The sequence below is a fragment of the Myotis yumanensis genome, unplaced genomic scaffold (genome assembly GCF_028538775.1).
Source record: "Myotis yumanensis isolate MYYU_CA2020_CCGP unplaced genomic scaffold, mMyoYum1.0.hap1 SCAF_3, whole genome shotgun sequence".
Classification (NCBI taxonomy): Eukaryota; Metazoa; Chordata; class Mammalia; order Chiroptera; family Vespertilionidae; genus Myotis; species Myotis yumanensis.
Window position 1 is genome coordinate 210,344,340 of NW_027223754.1, and position 14,386 is coordinate 210,358,725.

Consider the following 14,386-nt stretch of genomic DNA (forward strand, 5'->3'; position numbering starts at 1 on the left):
GTCCCATGAACTTAAAAGGATATTGGAAACTTTCCATGTAAATAGCCACAAATTACTTGATAATTAAAAAGGGAAAACAGTAACCCTGTGGTACAGAAACTGTGACACTACACTACCTTAACCCAAGTGGTCCACCTGAACATTGATAACAGGACAAACTGGCATCCACCGTACACCTCCCGGTGTGATGCACTGAGAACGCAGCATCACCATCCAGTGAGCAATGCATACAATTCATCTAATAACGAGGGAACATCAGACAATCCCAAACATGTTCCAGAATACCTAGTCTGTACTCTTCCAAAAACCTTCTGTCGTGAAAAAGACAAAGGCCAAGGAATTGTTGCAGATTAAGGGAGGCTAACAAAACAGATGACGGGAAAGGAAGGGGACCCGACTTTTCCCGTAAATGCAATACATGATCCTGTACTATAAAGGGTAATATTGAGCCCGGCTAGCATGGCTCAGTGGTTGAGAGTGGATCTATGAGCCAGGAGGTCACGACACATGCCCCGGCCCCCCTTGATCCCCAGTAGGGGCTCCAGTAGGGGGCATACAGGAGAGCCAATCCATTATTCTCTCTCATCACCATTATTCTCTCTCATCATTGATGTTTCTCTCTCTCTCCCTCTCCCTTCCTCTCTGAAATCAATTAAAAAAAAATTTTTTTTAAAAAAGGTAATATTGCCCTGACCAGTTTGGCTCGGTGGATGGAGCTTCGGCCTGTGGACTGGAGGGTTCCGGGTTCGATTCTGGTCAGGGGCATGTACCTTGGTTGCGGGCACGTCCCCACTGGGGGGCATGCAGGAGGCAGCTGATCGATGTTTCTCTCTCATCGATGTTTCTAGCTCTCTATCCCTCTCCCTTCCTCTCTGTAAAAAATCAATAAAATATATTTTAAAAAATAAATAAATAAATAAATAAATAAGGTAATATTGAGACAATTAGCAGAAGTTGAAAAGGGAGGGCGAAGAGGGGACCGGCGGCAGCGCTCTGGGCATGTTGCATCACGGGACTGAAAGATAACAGTATTGTATCAACATTAAATTTATTGATTTTTATTACTGTACTGGGTTATGTAAGAGACTGCCCTTGTTCTTGGAAAATACATGCTGAAATTATTAGGAGCATGAGGTCTGCAACTTACTCTCAAATGATTCAAGCATTCCTGTAAGCCTTCATGATGTAAAGCAAAGAAGCAATTACCATTAATTTATATGGGAAAAATTTTAAGGGTTCCCAGACTCAAAAAATAACCTACCCAATCATATCAAATAACACATAAAATCTAAGCTAACACAAGCATAGAGTAAAAGCAAGAATGATGTGATATATGGCCTATATAAAGTAGAAATAACATATTTACAGTGCAGTTTCACTTTCTACAGCACACTGTGTGTATAACAGCTCACTGCAAAACCCAAATGTAGCTCACCACAAACACGCTATTTTTAGTTTTCGTCCATTTTCTGAAATCTTTCTTATTTCTTTCAGTTATGAAAAAGAGGTAGTCATCCCTCAATATCCATGGTGGATGGGTTCCAGGACCCCACCAGAGTGCCAAAATCTGCAGATGCTCAAGTCCCTTATGTAAAATAGTGTAGTATTTGCATATAACCTAAGCACATCATCCTGTATACTTTAACCATCTCTAGATTACTTGTAATACCTAACCCAATGTAAATGCTGTGTAAACAGTTGCTGCACTATATTGTTTAGGGACCAATGACAGGAAAGAAAGTCTACCTGTTTGGTACAGATGTAACCACTGTAAGGCCTAACTACACGGTACAACAGCATAACTTTTTCCCCCAAAATATTTCCAGCCCTGTTGATTGAACCTGAGGATGCAGAACCCGCAGGGACAGTGGGCTGACACTACAGTATATGTCTTTCATAAAAAAGAGTGGCATAGCAAACTTTCAAAAACTTTCTCTCTCTCTCTCTCTCTTGAATATTTTGGCTTTTCTGTAGGTGCGAATTTTTTAAAGTATCAATACACAAGTAGCTTTTCCTTTTTTCTTTTCATAGAAACTGTTTCAACCATTATATAAATAACACATGTTCATCATAATCACTTCAACCAATATAAAACAGGATACAGGGAAAAGTAAACATTACCCAGAAGCTCTCGCACCCAGAGATAATCACCGTCAACATATGCAGCTGTCTTTTCCAAGGTTACCTCTCACAGCTTGGCCCACACACATGCTTTTGCTCTACCTGCAATTCGGTTACATACAGGGTGGGGCAAAAGTAGGTTTACAGTTTTAATAATACAAGAATAAACTGTTTTGTGTACTCACAACTGTAAACCTACTTTTACAAGCCAGATCCTTTCACACACAGTTAATTTAATCTTTATAACCACAAAGAAGGTGGACATCATTACCACCCTTCCCAGCTCAAAGATGAGAAAACGGAAGCTCCAGCCCGGTTCACACAGCATGCGGGCTGTCTTTCTATCCTCTTTTTCATCCTTTGCCTACAAGGCTCATATCCAATGCTTCCCTACACCGCTCCAGCCAAGATGAGTCACTTTCCGCCGGCCCCCACAGCAAGTTGAAAACCCCCGCAGCACGTGGTCTGTGGGCTTTTTCACAGCCAGAGTTCATGGTGTCCTTGTCAGCTTCCTCCTCAACCTGGGGGCGCCTCTGGGATAGGGCTATTTCCGTCCTGGCAGCATCCTCTGGGGCCAGGCCTGTCACAGGTGCTTCAGGTTTCCTCGTTTGAATGGGATTCCAGTCAGAGTCACTGGATGTTTCCTGAAAATGAATCAGCAGCCCTACCTGGTTTGGCTCATTAGATGGAGCGTTGGTGGCCTGTGGACCGGAGGGTCCCCGGTTTGATTCCCGTCAAGGGCATGTACTTTGGTTGCAGGCTCCTCTCTGGCCTGGGCCCTGGTCGGGGCTCACACAGGAGGGAACGAATGGACGTGTTTCTCTCTGTCTCTCCCCACCTCTTCCAATCTCCCTAAAAATCAATGGAAAAATATCCTGGGGTGAGGATTAAAAAAATAATAATAAAATGAAGCATCATCTGAGAAGGCTGAGATGCTCCCAATTAGGCCTGATGGCATTCCCGTGCTGACTCCAGCTAGGATCGATCAAGTCTGAGGTTATCATGGGGTGATCCCCGGGCTCCTTCCAGGTTACTTCCTGAGCCTTTCCAGGCCCTCAGACACATACCTCCCAAAGAGAAGAGGAAGATGGGCAGTGGGGCATATTAGGCGATCTTCCCTTTCCTCATCCGGCTGATGGATCAGGGGTTTCAGAACTGGGGGCGGGGCGGGGGTGTCTTAGCAGAAACTTTATGACCTTCAAAGGTCAGGGAGGTAACGGGAGTCAGTGAGGCTGGTAGAGAACTTGAGAGTAGGTGTTCCGCTTGAAGATGTTCACATTCCGAGCTAAAAATCAGGAACCCAGCCTGACAGATTCTGTTTGCAATCCTGAATCTAGATTCTAGCTCAAACCCCTTTAAGATGGAGACTGGGGTTTAAAAATAAGAAGGGAAAGGGGTTTGCCCGAGGGTGTACAGTGAGTCAGAAGTGTCCAGAACCATCATGTTTCCAAGCAACCCATTTGTCATCTTCTCTCATTCCTTCCCTTTCTCCAACTCCCTCTCCTTTGTTACCACAGGAGAGCTGGTCTGTTTGCCTGGCTCTAGAAGTGGAACCATAGCCTTTGCAGGCAGATAAAGCTATCTTAGCTACCCCTTTCCTCTTTAAAATAGATGAAGACCTGCAGCCCAGAGAGGTCAAGTAACCTGCCCAAGTTATACAGAAATTTAGACTAGAGACAGAAGCCGGGTCTCTAGGCTTCAAGTCTACCCTCCCCGCCGCACCCCCCCCACCCACAGCACACACACACAAAACAAGTCATTTTGTGGGTGTGAGGTGGGAATAAGAGGAGGGGGAATGTTCTAGACCTTTCTCTGTTGTACAGTGTGTTTTGTTTTCTTTTTTAGTGTTTTGAAGAGGAAAGCAGGCTGCCTCTGATGAGGTTTGGCTTATTTTAAACCGAGTGTTTTAAATTCCATTCTGGTGCCTGAAATCAAACTTAATTGCCAATTGTAAATGATATAAATAATATTTACCCTGGTTTCCTGAAGAGCTACCAAGGCTGCAGACTTGCCTTTTAGTCGTATCAAAAACAAATGCCGTAAGCGTGCGAAACAGCGAGGAGGAATGTGGAGAGACATTCCTAAGATCCAAATGAGTGCTGCCCTTGGGCCTAGGGGAGAGATGTGTGGGCCCGGCCTACCCTCACGCAGGGGAGCCTGCCCCGCATTCCCAGGGGACACCTCCCCGTGGGAGGGGGTCTCTACACAGTTTACAAAAGACAACTCAACCCACATCCCCCCTGGGTGCAAGCCCAGGGCTCTCCATGAGAACATACTCTCTTTTTTTAACCTCGATAAACGCCCATAATTAAAATAATTCATTAACTCTATTAATAGTTACCAAGCATCTACTCTGTGCCAGGCACTGTTCCAGCTCCTGAGCAGACAGTGATGAATGAAAAAGAAAAGGGTGGTGTCTGCAGAGGAGCTTAAATTCCGAACTAACATTTGTGAAGGGTTTTCTAGTACCAGATGCTTTGGGTAGATTATTTTCTCCTTTAATAAGTATCTTGTTCCAAAACAGCAATTTAAGAAAAAAAAGAAAAAAACTGCTGGTAATTAAGAAAATTAGTATAAATGCAAAAGAGCATGAAGAAGAAAGCTAAAAATTATGTTTTTTTAAATTTTATATATATTTTAAAGGTTTGCATTTTAAAAAATATATATTTTTTTATTGATTTCAGAGAGGAAGGGAGAGGGAAAGAGAGATAGAAACATAAATGATGAGAGAGAATCATTGATTGCCTGCCTCCTGCACGCCCCCTGCTAGGGATCGAGCCAGAAACCCAGGCATGTGCCCCTGACCGGAATGGAACCCAGGACCCTTCAGTCCGCAGGCCGACACTCTATCCCAGGGGTCCTCAAACTTTTTAAACAGGGGGCCAGTTCACTGTCCCTCAGACCGTTGGAGGGCTGGACTATCATTTAAAAAAAAAATTTTGAACAAATTCCTATGCACACTGCACATATCTTATTTTTTTTGTTTGTTTGTTTGTTTTTTGTTTTTTTTAAAAAATATATTTTATTGATTTTTTACAGAGAGGAAGGGAGAGAGATAGAGAGTCAGAAACATCGATGAGAGAGAAACATCGATCAGCTGCCTCCTGCACATCTCCTACTGGGGATGTGCCCGCAACCCAGGTACACGCCCTTGACCGGAATCGAACCTGGGACCTTTCAGTCCGCAGGCCGACGCTCTATCCACTGAGCCAAACCGGTTTCGGCCACATATCTTATTTTGAAGTATAAAAACAAAACGGGAACAACTACAATATTTGTATTTGCATGTGGCCCACGGGCCGTAGTTTGAGGACCCCTGCTCTATCCACTGAGCCAAACCAGCTGGGGTCTATTTTGTTTTTAACATAAATGTTATGTGGATTGCTGGATGGATGGGTGAATAGAAGGATAAATATGTGACAGAGCAAATACAACAAAAGGTTCCCAATCACAGCATAATCTAGGGCATTCGAATACAGTTCTCTCGACTTTCTGCATGCTCGAACACTGTTATAATAACACTAGAGGCCTGATGCACAAAGATTCGTGCAAGAATGGGACTTCCTTCCCCTGACTGCCGGCACCGCCTTCGCTCCGGTCGGAGGTGCCTTTCCACCTTCCCACACTGCCCAGAGGCCCGGAGGCTGGGGCGGTGAGGAACGCAAATTAACCTGCCATCTTTGTTGGATTAATTTGCATACCTACTCCCGATTGGCCGGTGGGCACGAAGGTATGGTCAATTTGCATCTTTCTCTTTTATTAGTGTGGATGTGGGGGACAAATGTGACCACATTTTATGGCCTGCATTTCATCCTCTATTACAGGCTGACCTCTAGGCTCGTGGGGCCTGCCCTCTCTTTTCTTAAGTCACCTTTGAGAATCTGAATTCTATGGACTGTTTCCCAGAAGGATGTATTTCTTACTTATTTTCTCGTTAACCACACATTTATCAGTGCTTTGCATGCTTAATCCTCATAGTGACACTATCAGGGAAAGTACTCTTACTATCCCCAACCTAAGCTTGAAATTGTGCCTACATCCTCGGGGACCTTCCCTAGGCCCCAAGGTGAGAATCTGTGCTGGAGGACTGGGGCCTGGGACCCACCAGAGCTGTGGGCCCATGGGGCTTCTCTGCACTCCCGGGACCCAGCGAAGAAAGGAATGTGTGTCAAGTGAGTGAAGAAACTGCACATGGTTGCTGCTAAGGTTGCCATGTGCTCGGGCCCTGCCCAGGACACAGCAAGGCATCTCTGGGGGCCGGGCGGTGGCAGACCCACGCCCGGAGCAGGAGGTGCTCACTGGAGAAGGGACATCACCTGTCTGTTCCTCAAAGGTCGGAGCAGGAGTGTCCGGCTCCCCTTCTCCTGCAACCCACTCACGTGACAGGCCCTCATGATGCATTTGGATGGAAGATGTCCATGGCTCGGTGGGTGCAGTGGCCAGGCCTTTCAGGTGGACAAGCCTGGGATTGAACTGTCTCTCTGCCTCTTTCTGAGCCGTGTCATCTCAACCAAGTCACTTCCTACTTTGTGTCTGTTTCTTCACCTGAAAACCCTACCTTATGGGGGCTTGAGGAGGGTAAAGAATCAACATGTGCAGAGTGTGGCTCATCCTATATAATAAAGCGGTAATATGCAAATTGATCCTCAGGCCCTCGCATCATCACAAGATGGCGGCCCCACGTCCTCACAAGATGGCTGCCCCCCACATCGTCACAAGATGGCTGGCAGGGGAGGGCAGTTGGGGGGGACCAGGCCTGCAGAGGAGGGCAGGTAGGGGCAATCCGGCAGCAGGGGAGCAGTTAGGTGTCAATCAGGCTGGCAGGGGAGCGGTTAGGGGGTGATCAGGCAGGCAAGTGGTTAGGAGCCAGCAGTCCAGGATTGTGAGAGGGATGTCCGACTGCCGGTTTAGGCCCAATCCCACAGTGGTCCCAGATTGGAGAGTGTGCAGGCTGGGCTGAGGGAAACCCTCCCCCCAGTGCACGGATTTTGTGCACCGGGCCTCTAGTGGTAAATAAGAAGTGGTGGCTGTTGCTGTTGTGTCAGCTTTCACGTGGGGGCGGGGAACACTGCTGCCCAAGGGACATTGGGCACTGACTGGGGTTTCCCAGAAAACAACCTGCCGCTGCCAGCCTTGCCGCCTTTCTCTCCAAAGCGCCACCACCTCTGGGTGGGGTCTTGCAAAGGCCCATTGACTATCTCAGATAGTTTAACTAGTCTGTGCCAAATGAAGAGACAGCGGGGCTGGTGTCCAGCTGAATTCCCCCTTGCATGAGGAGTGTCTCGAGGGTTACAGCTGGTCTCCCTCCTTGGTAGCCGCCCCTCACCTTCTGGGTCTTCTAAGCTGCCTCACCTCCTTGCAGGAAAGATCCCACTCATAGAACACCAACCCAGCGAGGTCCCGAGGCCTCTCTGCGCCCCAGGGCCTCGCCGGGACAAGACGGAGCAGCTGGGGCTTTGGGAAGCCTTCAATGAACGCTCCCTGGAAGCCCCGGCGCTTTTCACACACCCGGGAAGGGCGGAGGCGTGAGCCGGACCCGCATCCGCCCAGAAAGGCAGAATTGCCCAAAGAACAAGCCTCCAAAGAGAAGGACACTTAGAGAAAGTAAAGATGAATTCCAGGCGCGAGCTTTCCCGGGGACGCGGGACTGCCCCGCCCCCCGGGCCCCCAGGTGCGCCCCGCGCCGCCCCCACCCCGGCGCCTGGCTGGGGAGCCGCGCTAGGACCCGAGGAGGAAGCGCCGCGGCTCGGACGGGCCTCCACCCGGTGCTGCCCCAGCGGCGGCCGAGCGGCTGCTGATGGAAGTGCAGCGCCGGGGCCGCATGCACGGAGCTGCCGGGGCGGCGGCGCCGCGAGCAGGATGCGGCCGCCCGTAATTAAATAGCACTTACTCTTATTATTACTAATAATAATAACGTAATCATACCTCTAGTCATAGCATACCACTTATCGGGCTCGGCGCGGGCCCGCGGGGAGCGCAGCCGGAGAGGTGAGTGCGGCGGCGCCCGCGCCCCGGGCGAGGCCGGGCCGAGCGTCCGGGCGGCCGGCGGGAGGGCGCCGGGCCGGGCGCGGGGCTGAGGCGCGGGGCCCGGGGGCGGCGAGGGAGCCCGGCCCGGCCGGAGCTGCGCGGGGCCACCTGGAAAGTGCATTTGGCGGAACCCAAGCCATGGCCCCCCACCCCCATGTCCTCCTTTTGGGGGCTCCCCCTCCCGGTCCCCGTGCCCGGCCCCAAAGTTTCAAAGTTATTGGGCGGCCGGGGGCACCTGCCGCTGGGTGATCGGGGCGCCCCTGGAGCTCGGGGAGTGGGGGGGTGCCTGGGAATTTTCTTTAGGGGGTGCTCTCGGCGATCGGAGCTTGGGGGTGCGCGGATGCTCGGCCCGTGCCCGCGAAGGGGCCCAGCCTTTTGTGTGCGCCTTGGCCCCGCAGCGCCGGGAGCTGGAGGGACCACAGCGAGAGCCGTGGACTGCGCCCGCCGACGCGCCGCCCCAGCCGGCTGCGGCGGCCACGCGAGCCCGGGGATTCCGGGCCTGCAGCCCGGCGGGTGGGGGCAGGAAAGGGGGGCGCGGTCGGGGCGGGGGGCCTTTCCGGTCGCGGGGCGGGTCCCGGAGCCCCGAGTCCTGGGAGGAGCGGGGCGCACGGGGGCTGCGAGGGACGCCCCAGCCCCTGGTGTGGGGGTGGCGCCCCTGAGAGAGGGGTCCCCCGGAGCTGCCGACCCCCAGCCTCGGACCCCCTCCCATCCCAGCGGCCTCGGACCGCCCGGGCCTGCTCCCTTGTTTTACCCATTTCCCCGTAAAATCCGCCTGCAGGTTTGGGGGTCACAGACACAAAGCCGGTTTCCCAGGGGAAATCAGGTGGGAGGGGTCCCTGGCAAACCCTGATGGCGGGGTGACAAATGGCATTAGTGGGGAACAGTGGAGTTGGGGTCCAGGATGGGGGCTGAAGGGGGGCCGGGCAGGAGTGGGGGGCTGGGGTCCCACCGCAGCTGTGTCAGGAATTTCATTCCTCCGGGGTTGCTCACTGGGACTTTGGTTCCCAGGGACCAGACTACGAACCCCAACTTCTTACCATTTTTCTCAGCGCCTGGAATCCATCAAGTCTCACGAAAATAGCAGAACGCAGATCCTTGAATTGTCCCAAGAATTCCATAATCATAGAACATTGAGCAATGGTTGGAAGCAAGATTCCAGCGGAATCTTCAGTGGTACCACCATGCGGGCCCCTCCCCTCTCCCCACATACAACCAAACCAACTTCCCATAAGAACCGGCCCAAAGCGCGGTTGGAGCGGGTCTGAGGCTCCGGATGCCTTAGGCCGGGAAGGAGGCACCCGTGTGGAGGAGGGATGAGATCTGAGGAGGGGAGAGAGATTTGCGGCCCCTGAGCTGGGCTGGGGTTTGTGTTCCATGGATGCAGTGAATTCTCAGCTCTTGGCTTTTTGTTTCTGATGGACAGTTAAGAGTGTGGGTTTGGGTCTGGCCGGCGTGGCTCGGTGGTCAAGCGTCCACCTATGAACCAGGAGGTCACGGATCCGAGTCCTAGTCCAGGCACATGCCCCAGTGGGAGGCGTGTAGGAGGCAGCTGATCAACGATTCTCTCTCATCACTGATGTTTAAAAAAAAAAAAAAAAAAAGAATGTGGGTTTGGGTGGCTAAGGAGCTCTGTGGGATGAGCTAGTCTCTCGAGTCTCAGGTAGGAAAGTTGAGGCGTCAGTAGGTTTGGATGTGAGAGTCTGCAAATATATACGCTTAACTAGCACTTCTAGCTCATAACAGAAGGGCTTCCACGTGTGATGGCTCCTCTGTCCTCCAGAGCAGCCATGTCAGGGCGACATTTTTCAATCCTCACTTTCCGGTTGAGAAACCTGACCCTTCGCGAATAGAATGTCTCGCTGTGTAACTTTCCTGCCTGGCTTTTGATTCCGAGTCTTCACCCTTTCCCAGAGGCCTGGGCTCCCTCAGCGAGCGACTTTTCGAGCGCCTCTTGTGACCATGGGGAGGCGCTACGGGGCAGGCTTGGGGGTGCATTTTTCCCTTTGAGTCTGCCTGGAGAGGGAACGTGAACCCTAGTGAACCAAGGAGAGAACAAGGAAGCGCTCAGGACTGGGGTCAAGCAGAGGCAGTGGAAGGAAGAGAGCTCTTGGGTAACCTGGGAAAGTTAGGGAAGCCGTCTTCCGGGAAGTGGGGCTTGCACGTGATGAAAGGATTGGCTGGGTGGAGAAGGATGTCACCCCAGGGCTCCCCACACTTGCCTCTGCGCTGGGAGGCTGACATGCTTTCTCTCTGATTCTTTCCCTCTGGCTCCGTGAGGGGTGGGTGTTGCTAATCACCATTTCACAGTGGAAGACACCGAGAAACACAGGATTTACGTGGCTGGCCCAGGAGCGCCCAGCTGGATTTGCACCCAGGCCTGTGAGACCGTTGGCAACACAATGGCTGTCCTAGGTGACACCATGTTATCGGGCCAGCTCCGTCTTAGATATGTAGACAAGAACGGAGACCAGCACAGTCTGAACTGGCAAATGCAACAGGGGTGGAGGCTTCAGCGAAAAGGTCAGCAGGCTCCCCAAGGCCAGGGAGCTTTATTAAAACGGCCCTACGCCCCAGCGCCTCGCAGGGCTGGCCCAGGAAATGTGCTCTCGGAGATTTCTGGAAGTGAGACTGGGGAAGGCAGGATGGCCCTGGAAGGAGGACTGGGCCCCGAGCGTGGAGATCTAAGTTCAGTTCCTTCGTGCCTGCCGGGTAGCTGGTGGGGTACCATGGGGGAGCTTGTAGCTTGGACAGGAAAAAAGATATGGATGATTAACTTGAGCTGCCCAAGGACAGGAAGTGGGTCTGACTCACTCTGTGCCCCAGGCCTCAGTGGAGGTGCCTGGAGGACGCTTCCAGCCATTGTGCTGTCAAAGTGACTTATGTCCCACCGGAAAGGAGGACGGCTTGTTTTGTCTGGAGGTGGAAGTTCTTCCTAGAAGTGCCGTTTGAATATTTGAAAGGTGGCTTGAGAAAGGCCATACCAAGGGCATTCTAAGGAGATGCACTGAGAGGTATAAGGGCAGGGCCACGTAAGGAAGGAACAGGCAGACCATCCCGTGCAGCCACAATATAGGTGCCAGGCCCTGGCCAGTGTGGCTCAGTGAGGTGGAGCATTGTGCTGTACACCAAAAGGTTGGGGGTTCGATCCCCAGTTGGGGCGCATGCTGGAGGCAGCCGATCGATGTTCGTTTCTCACATTGATGTTTCTCTCTCTAAATGTCAATAAAATACTAGGATGTATGTGACAGGTATGAGTTCAGGTTCGAGTCTGGCTCTGCCACTGAGTTCCCTCGGGGTCTCTGGGCTTAACTTTTCCTTCCTGAAAATGAGCCCTGAGGTTTGATGATGTTTGGTGGTAACTTGTGGGAGAAGCTCCGTGCCCAGAGATCAAGACAGGAGACACAGATGAGAGGAACTAGAGGAGTGTATACATTTTTAATAATTTAAAAACACCGATCTGGCAATTACCTAGTGGTCAGGCCCTGTGTGAGTGCTTTCCCCTAGATTAGCTTATTTAATTTTTATAATAGCCCTAGAGGTAGGCACTATAATTATCCCCATTTTATTTATTTATTATTTTTATTATTTTTAACTGATCTTAGAGAGAGGAAGGGAGGGAGAGAGAAACATCAATGTGAGAGAGAAAAGTCAATCAGCTGCCTCCTGCATGGGCCCTGACCGGAAGTCAAACACGCCACCTTCTGGTGTACAGGATGACGCTCCAACCAACTGAGCCACACCGGCCAGGGCTAATTATCCCCATTTCACAGATGAAGAAACTGTGGCACAGAGACTGTAACACTGTGTAAGAGGCCGAGCTGGAGAGCAAACCCAGGGAGTCTGGCTCTTGAGCGAGGCCAGTGTGGGCCTAGGTTGCCTGGGAGGCAGGGAGGGGACCGACAGGGCCAGCGTGGTGGTCTTTAGACAGAAGGCGAGGGGGCCCCTGAGGAAGTCGGGCTGCAGTATGAAGCTGGAGCCTCAGCCGTAGTTGATGAAGTGACAGCTCCGTGTCAGCTCCCAGGAGCCTCCACAGAAGCCAGCTCTTTTCATCACATTTAATGGCCCGTAGAACACCGGCTCATTTTCCTTTCTTTGTCATCACCAGCCACCGGGCCGCCTTCCCCCTCACTCATTTCCCCTGCTAGTCTGCTTTCTTTGCGAGCGTCCTGATGGCTTCTGCAGGTGCATTAGCGCTGCTCCCCATCAGGCTGTGGAGGCCCAGAGGAAGGGGCAGCGCATTTCTGATTCAGAACCCATCTACAGCCGACTTCCGGTCAGCAGCAACTCCTGAGCCCCGTGTCCGCCTCGGGACACCAGCTTGATGGTAACGGTGGCAGTCGCCACAGCGGCCACCGCATGTTTAACACTGCTCTGTGCCTGCGCGGTGCTTGGCCCTTGGTGTCTTATTGAAACCTCTTAACAACTCGTTGAGGCAGGAGCGATTATCAACAGCCCCATTTTGCGGACGAGAAGACTAAGGCTCCAAGGTCAAACGCTGTGGGGGAGCAGGGGGTCAGAGGGAGCCAGGCACAGGAGGCTCCCGAGTCTGAGGTCTTAGCTGCCGTGCAGGGGTGACGCCTTCATGTTAGTTTGGTCTCCACGGAGCTCTTTTCTTACTGTCTGGAAACCCTAATTATCTAACGTCTGTGTCACGCTTTTGGCCGCCGTCTCTCGTTAATTCTCCTGACAGTCCTTTAAGGTAAGAGATGTCCCTCTTTTTCAGAAGGAGAAAACGGAGGGTCACCCACCCTCCAGCTCCTTCTACCCTGTCCACACTGCGACTCAGAAAAGGGACAGCGTGTTAGGGTCATGTCTTCCGAAGTGCGGGGTCAGCCAGCGAGCAGCCGCTGAGCACTCCCCAGCGAGGGCCGCGGGGGCGGGGGCGGGGGGGGTATCGCCGTGACCCTGCTGGGGTTTTCCGAGGTCCATCGGCTCTTGTTCCCACAGCATTCCCCGCTCCTCCGCTCCTCCACAGGCCGAGGAGTGCAGGGCAGGGAGGCCAAGGTCCTGCGGTTCACTCCTGCGGTTCACTCCCGGCTCCAGCACGTGCTGGCTGCGTGGTCCGGGGCTCGAGCATTTCACCAGGTGTGGCCTCAGTCTCCTGGTCTGCAAAATGGCCTCGCAGGTTCAGTGCCGTCCGCCTGGGGTTTGCTGGGAGCCTCAAATGAGGGCACACTGAAGGCTATAAAGACCACCCAGTGTCTTCATAGGGCATCATTGTGGTGGTGGCTCCATGAGCGTGTAATAACTTCCAGAATGTTCCTGAACCGGCTCCACAGCCCTCTTGATCCAGGCCTGGACCACGACCACTGCAGTCGCCTCCCCGCTCATTTTCCAGCTTCCCCTCTTGGCATCCACCCTCAGTGCAGCCGCCAACGGCATCTTCTCAAGATTTAAATGAGCCCTGTCACTCCTCTGCTGAACACCTTCCCGTGGTTTCCTGACACTCGCGGAGCACGGCGCCATCTCCAGCGTGGCCTGCCCCTCGCACCTTGCTTCCTGCTTGGCTTGCCTTCACTCCAGCACGGACACACGGGCCTCTGTCCCTTCCTTGAACATCCTGAGCTTGTTCCCACCTCAGGGCGGTTGCTTTTGCTGCATCCTTGGGCCGGGTGCCCTCTGACCCACCTCCCATGGCCACATGCTGGCTCCTTTTGTCTCTTAAATGCCACCTGCTCAGAAGGGCCTTCCCTAAGCTCCCTGCCATTTCTATCTTACTTTCTTTGTAACTCTTAGCTGTGTCTTTACTTGTGCATTTAACACTGACCTGATTCTTTGTCTTCCCGAGCCTGGGACACAAACCCCACAAGGCCAAGGACTTGGTTAACCTCGTCCCCCAGCATCTGGCAGCACCCCTTGCCCCTGCAGATGTTCTGTGGATATTTGTTGAATAAATGAGTGATAGTAGCAGGATGTTGCCAAAAACGAGTGGCCTAGACAGAAACTGCAAAGACATCGGTGTGGACTGATGGAAAAGGACTGTAGGCTGATTTTGTGAGCTGCCAGGGGTTCTCACGGCATCCAGCTCAGCAGAAACACAAATTCCCCAACTCCACGGTGGGGGGCACACCTCGGAAATCTGCACATTGCCTTGCCAAGTGCCTGTTTTGAGCTCCATGTTGCAAAGGAAAAAGCTTAGGCTCAGAGAGGTGCCCTGAAAGCCAGTGTGGGACGGCGCTGGGATTGGAACCCAGGTCTGCCCTGCACACGGCTCCGCGCGCCGACCGACCTGCCTCCC

At 52.4% G+C, this 14,386-nt stretch overlaps 1 protein-coding gene across 1 annotated transcript in view; it reads left to right on the top strand.

Annotated features, from left to right (window-relative positions):
• The first annotated feature begins 7,735 nt into the window (after positions 1–7,735).
• Positions 7,736–14,386, top strand: part of ZC3H7B (zinc finger CCCH-type containing 7B) — a 40,140-nt gene continuing 33,489 nt past the window's right edge. The window contains exon 1 of the mRNA XM_070411196.1: positions 7,736–8,109. The gene's annotated coding sequence lies outside the window, so the exon portion shown is untranslated. The remainder of the gene's footprint in view (positions 8,110–14,386) is intronic.